Below are 5,929 nucleotides of genomic sequence, written 5' to 3'. Positions count from 1 at the left end.
TATATAATAGTACATAGTGAATAGAGAAAATAAATATTAGTAATGCTGAGTAATTTTAATAAAATAAACACGTGAGTAAAGATTCCAAGGTATTCTTAAACTATATCCTACAAATCCAGTAAAAAGGAAAAAACAAGAACCAGTTAATCAGATGGCTCATTTACATGAAATAACAGAGCTATGAAATAAAATGTAATAAAAGTGTTCAAAAGTGGAATTACTTTTTCAGAAAAAAGGAAATTTGACATCAACATAGTAAACTTGAGGAAATTCTTGTAAGATTAAGCACGACATAAGAAATAAAGAAAGCTCCACTTCCCTTAAAGATGTCAAAAATATTAAGATAATTAAATTAAAAATGAAGTAATACCAATGGCAATGCAAAATAAAAGCAATATTTATAGTCAGATGTTTTTAATGCAGAGAATTTATGGGAAGAAGAAAAAGTATTTCAGCTGGAGCTGGATGGAAACCAATGTGCAAGGGAGTTAATTCTGACCAAAGTAAAGATGATGAACAAAGATATAAACAAGAAGAATGGGAGAAATGTAGTTGGTTTTTAATAATTTTAAAAAACAGTGATACGAAATTAATTATGTATCTATTTAAAGACAAAAATGGTATAGATCAATGGTGAAATACCAAAGAAACAACCAAGAAAATGTGTAACTTAAAAAAAATCACCGATATTGAAATGTGAGTAGCATGCTTGCTCCTAGGTCTAAAGGCCCATATGTGAATTTCATTTAGGAATTTTAAATAAGAAGGTACAAATGCCTGGTGCTTTTCTTAGTGGTTTATTGAGAAGAAGTAAACCAATAGCATGGAAGGAGGTTTTAAATTAAGGCAGTTTAAAAGAAGAAAGAGGTATAAAAGGCTTAGGTTTGGAAATGCCAGCTTTTTCTTTAAACCATCTGATTTAACAGAAAAATTGCTGAAACATCTATTACCTTCATTCATCATATCAAACTGATTTATTTTTTCACATGTATGCATGCTAGATGACAGGAATCATGTCTTATTCATCTTTGAATTATGAGTGGTAGAAACATAGCAAATGCCTCCTAAATGGGCACTGAACTGAACAGGATAGGAGAACATCCATATATTGATGGAATTACCACCCTTGTGCTAATTCATGAATGAGAAAATAAATGTAAAATAATTTATGGTCTAGATTGAGGTTGCTCCTGATTATATGCGTACTAGGGATATCCAACTTGTGATCTGCAGGCCACGTGTGGCTCAGGATGGCTATGAATACAGCCCAATACAAAATTGTAAGTTTACTTGAAACGTTATAAGAGTTTTTTTTGCGATTAAGTTTCACAATGTATTTCATGTGTGGCCCAGAGATGCCAAAAGGTTGGACACCCCTAACTCAAAGGAAAACATATATCTATGACTCTGGTTCTATTTTGTTTGTTAGTTTATTTTGTTTATTAGATTCCACATATAAGTGAAGTCATATGGTATTTGCCTTTCTCTGATTTATTTCACTTAGTATAATACTCTCCAGATCCATCCCTGCTGTTGCAAAAAGTAAGATTTCCTTCCTCTTTATGACTGAGTAGTATTCCATTGTGTAAATGTGTCACAGCTTTTTTAATCCACTCATCTACTGAGGGGCACTTGGGCTGCCTGGAATTTGGCTATAGATACAGAGAACAGACTGACAGCTCTCAGAGAGGAGGGGTAGGGTGCACCGGTTGAAAAAGGTAAAGGGATTAAGCAAACAGATAAAAAAAATCTCATAGACAGACAATAGTATGGTGACTACCAGAAAAGGAGAAAGAAGGCTGGGGTAAGGCAGAATAGTAAGAAGCTAGGAAAATTCCTGGATAAGTGGAATGGGGAAACTGAGACATGAAAATCAAATAAGACCAAACAGTTTGAGCAACTTTCAGCCAGCTGGTGAATCAAAAGAACTTACCTCCTCTAACCAAGGACATTGGAGAGTGAATGGCTTGTACCTCCCCTCCCTAACCAATGAATATGTAGCCTAAATCTCCCTGGCCTGGAAAATAAAGAACAAAGACACAATTAATGTCATTTGTGCTAAGAATAAATGAAGTTGGGGAAACAAATAACAAACAACACCAAAAAAAAAAAAATTGAAAGCTGGACAGACCCAAGATAAAAGTAAAACAGTAGAGCAGACCAAAGAATATTCCCAAACCTCCTATGCACTCAGGTGGCACACCAGCATATTAAAAATGCAACTAGAAAACTAATGAATGTTCTGCTAAAACACTCCCCTAATATTCTCACCCACAGAAAGAAGAGAAGCCATCAGAACAAAGACACAGTGTTGGCTCACCCTAGAGCATGCCCATACCGCTTCTCAGGCATGAACTTTTTACTCTAAGGATCCCAAGGAGACTTGCAGCCAGGAGAGCCATGGACAGTGGCAGCTCGACCCAAGCTTACTCCCTGATGTTACCTCCAGGGCACACTTTTTCTCTTCCCATGGGAGCTCGCAGCAGAATATGGCTTTGGCTCACTCTTTTCCTAACTTTGCTAGGTGTCGGGAACTGACCAACGGCTGATCCTTGACACAGTCAGGACAGACCAGATGCATTTGCACAGCAGAGGCAGCTGTGGCTGGATTTCCTGTCTATCTCTTCTTGCATGTCTGTCTTTGATATTAATAGGTGGTGGGATTTTTAGACACCTGTATTTCAGGCCCAATGATCCGCAAAATTCCAATGAGGTTGTACAAAATGATTTCTTGGCCATAGAACAAAAGTACCCCCTGATGGGGTAGCCCCTGAACATCTAAAAGTTGATAGAGTAACAGCCCCTCCTATACATTGAACAGGAATATATATTAATGGGATTAGATAGGTAAATTGATTAGAAGCAGTGGAAGCTGGTTAACTATTACAAACTAAGCACATAGGAACAATTACTAAGGAGTTAGAATCCAAAGTACATGAAGAAAGATTCTAGACAGGAAGATAGATAGCTAAGTTAGACACCACAAAAGCCTTTTAATAAATTTTCTATAACCACTGTTTAGTCTAGCATATCCTTTGACCTATGCCAAATTCTAAGAACTTTAATAAACATCTATTCATCAATAAATATTTGAAGCTCTGTACATAAAGCTATTTCTAATTGTCTGATTAATAGCTCTCCTGGTCAGAATAACCTTTGTTTAGCATAATTGAATTTATAGAACTTTATGTACTTTTCCAAGTTACTTCTGTACTGACTTTTTATGCTTAACTGATCATGCCATGCACCTGTTCCTTTGATGCCATGTAACAATCTCTATCAAAATAAAGCTTAATCAAACTCTGAGAGTTTGATCAGACCCACAGAGGTTGGCTGTTCTCCAGCATCCAATCAGATGTCCAACTCTTCATTTATCGCCTGTGCCATCCATCCTTCAGGACCCTGAGACCTGCCCAAGCTCTCTCCTATTACTTTTTCTACCCTAAGTCTTTCCTTTAAGTCCTTCCTTTGTTTCACTGTATCCAGCCTTAATAAACATATTCTCAAAATCACCTGGGCTTGTGTTATGAAATCTTTCCCACACAAAGTCAAGAACCCAGGCTGGCCTGGGACAGACTCACTCCTGGATGGTGCCTGTCTGGTAGCAGGGGGAGGTAGGAGAGGGTAAAGGGGGGGATAAATGCTGATGGAAAGAAACTTGACTTGGATTGGTGAATATATAATACAATATACTGATAGTGTAATATATTTTATCCCTGAAACCAACATAATTTTATTTACCAATATCACCCCAATAAATTCAATTTAAAAATAAATAATAAAATATAAATATGAACAAATAAATAAATAAGCTCATCAAATTTGAAAATAGTAAAGTAGACAGGTGGAAATGAATTTGGTGCACAGTATTCAAAATGTGTACAAATGACCTCACCTCTAACAGCAACTTCTTGATCCTTCAAGGCTACAATTTTTACATAAGTGGTGTGGCTAAAGATCAGATAGGAACAGAAGGTGATGAGTATTTAAAATATACAAATTGTTCCTCATCTGTTTGTACATTAGTTAAACGACACAGGGAGCACTGGTGGACTTCAAGGTTGGACATACTGCCAGGAAGGAGGTCAGTTAAAGGCTCCTGTGAGATGCTAAATGGAATGGAACTATGTACCTCTAAAATTCACATGTCAAAATCTTAACCCCTATACCTCAGAATGTGACAATATTTGGAGATAGGCTTTTAAAGAGGTAATTAAGGTTAGAGGAGTTCACTAAAGCTGCCCTAGTTCAGTATGGCCAGTCACCTTATAAGAAGGAGTGGTTGATTCACAGGAGCTGATCAAAGATAGATGGGGGGAGGTGGTGAGAAGTAAGGGGTGAGGAGAGGGAAGAAAAGGAGGAAGGAAGGGACAAGAGGAAGGCCACTTCATTTTTTATGACTTGAAAAAATTGTACAAGAATACATTTTTATGTCCAAGGTAAGAGAAGGAACATTGGTTCACTTACAGCTGATGTCCCCAATTTCCTGATGAAGTGGAAAGCCACATAGCTTTAAAGTGAAAAGAGTGATGGTTTGTTGAAATTAATACTAAAATATGCAATAGTTGGTTATAGGGAAACTAGAATCAAGAATAGTAATATTTTCCTGGAGTCAGTGCAAGATGGCAGCCTCACTGTCACTGGCCCTGTGCTTGCAGGGCTGGCTTCCGGGGTTGTGCATGAGGCTGATGATGCAATACTCCCCAACTCTGACCAGTCCAAGGAGATTGGAAGGCAGCCCAGAAGTAAGGCTCAGGCCCAGGGATCACAGGAGCAGAGGGGCATGAAGGGTCCCAGCTATGCCAAACAAGTCAAACTCTGGCTTGCTGGGCCCCTTGGGGCCAGTGGTAACGTGTCATCTCTATCTTTGGAAATAATTCTGCAGATTAAACTGGTTCCAAGATTCCCAATGAATTCTGGGTCCAATTCTGGTGCAGCTATTGCACCAGACATACAAATATTTTCAAGATTATACATGGATGATCATTAAGCACACCAACCCTGCCTTCCCCCAGATTTCTGTGGGAACCATACTACCAGCTACCCTACACACTGGTCTTGGAGCTTACTGGTGTCCCCTTGTACCCAGAGTAGTCGCTGTCCACTGACTGGATGTTTGAGAAGTGTCCAAGCATCGATACCTTATTCCAGCAGCTTGTTACTTTGTATGAAATCATCATGTCAGAGACTGGCATGATTGCATTTCCCCCTATCAATAGTGTAGACCCTCATGGCTTCATCTCCTACCACTTTTTCATGGGTGGCATGCAATGCATGGATGGGCACCATGTTAAGAACATTTCCTGCCTGAATTGAGCCACATCCCATGTGGTGGGTGTGGACCACAAAAAGAAAGCTTTCTCTCTACAGCACTACAATGGTGTCACCCTGAGGCCCTGGGACAGCAACTCTGATGACTCAATCTCATTAGTCCTTGTCTGCTTTCCTCAAGACCACCATCACATTGAACCATGTGGAGGATGTATGGACCATGTTGGAGCTCTACACCCTGGAGGATGACCCTCTGGAGGCTTTCAAATAGTTGCAAAGCTTGCTAGAGCAGGAGAAGCAGCAGCACCTGGCCTTGCACTCCAAATCCAGCAGCAAAACTGATTCTTCAGCTCTCTCACCAGCTTTATGTGGCCTCACTCCAAACAGCCTTGAACTCTGGGCCTCTTCAAACTCAGTGCCTGGGTCTTGGTGCTCCAAGACCATGGCTTAGGCAGCAACATGTCCAATAAAGTCCATCCCAGATTAAAAAAAAAGAGATAGTTTTCAAGTTTCTATTTTTTGACAGTATATATGGTAATGAGTTACACATTTTCTGAGTTCATACCAATAATAGATAAGAGCTTTTTTCTTTTATATTATTAAATTTACTGGAGTAAATTTGTTTAATAACATTATATAACTTGTTTACAGTAGAATG

The 5,929-nt window shown here is 38.7% G+C and overlaps 1 pseudogene; it reads left to right on the top strand.

Annotated features, from left to right (window-relative positions):
* Positions 1 to 4,622: 4,622 nt before the first annotated feature.
* LOC119051719 (mitochondrial import inner membrane translocase subunit TIM50-like) lies at positions 4,623 to 5,664 on the top strand (annotated as a pseudogene).
* The last annotated feature ends 265 nt before the right edge of the window (positions 5,665 to 5,929 follow it).

This window comes from Artibeus jamaicensis, unplaced genomic scaffold (assembly GCF_021234435.1).
Source record: "Artibeus jamaicensis isolate MK-2021 breed Jamaican fruit bat unplaced genomic scaffold, CSHL_Jam_final contig_354, whole genome shotgun sequence".
Taxonomy (NCBI): Eukaryota; Metazoa; Chordata; class Mammalia; order Chiroptera; family Phyllostomidae; genus Artibeus; species Artibeus jamaicensis.
This window is presented reverse-complemented; position numbering and strand designations above follow the sequence as displayed.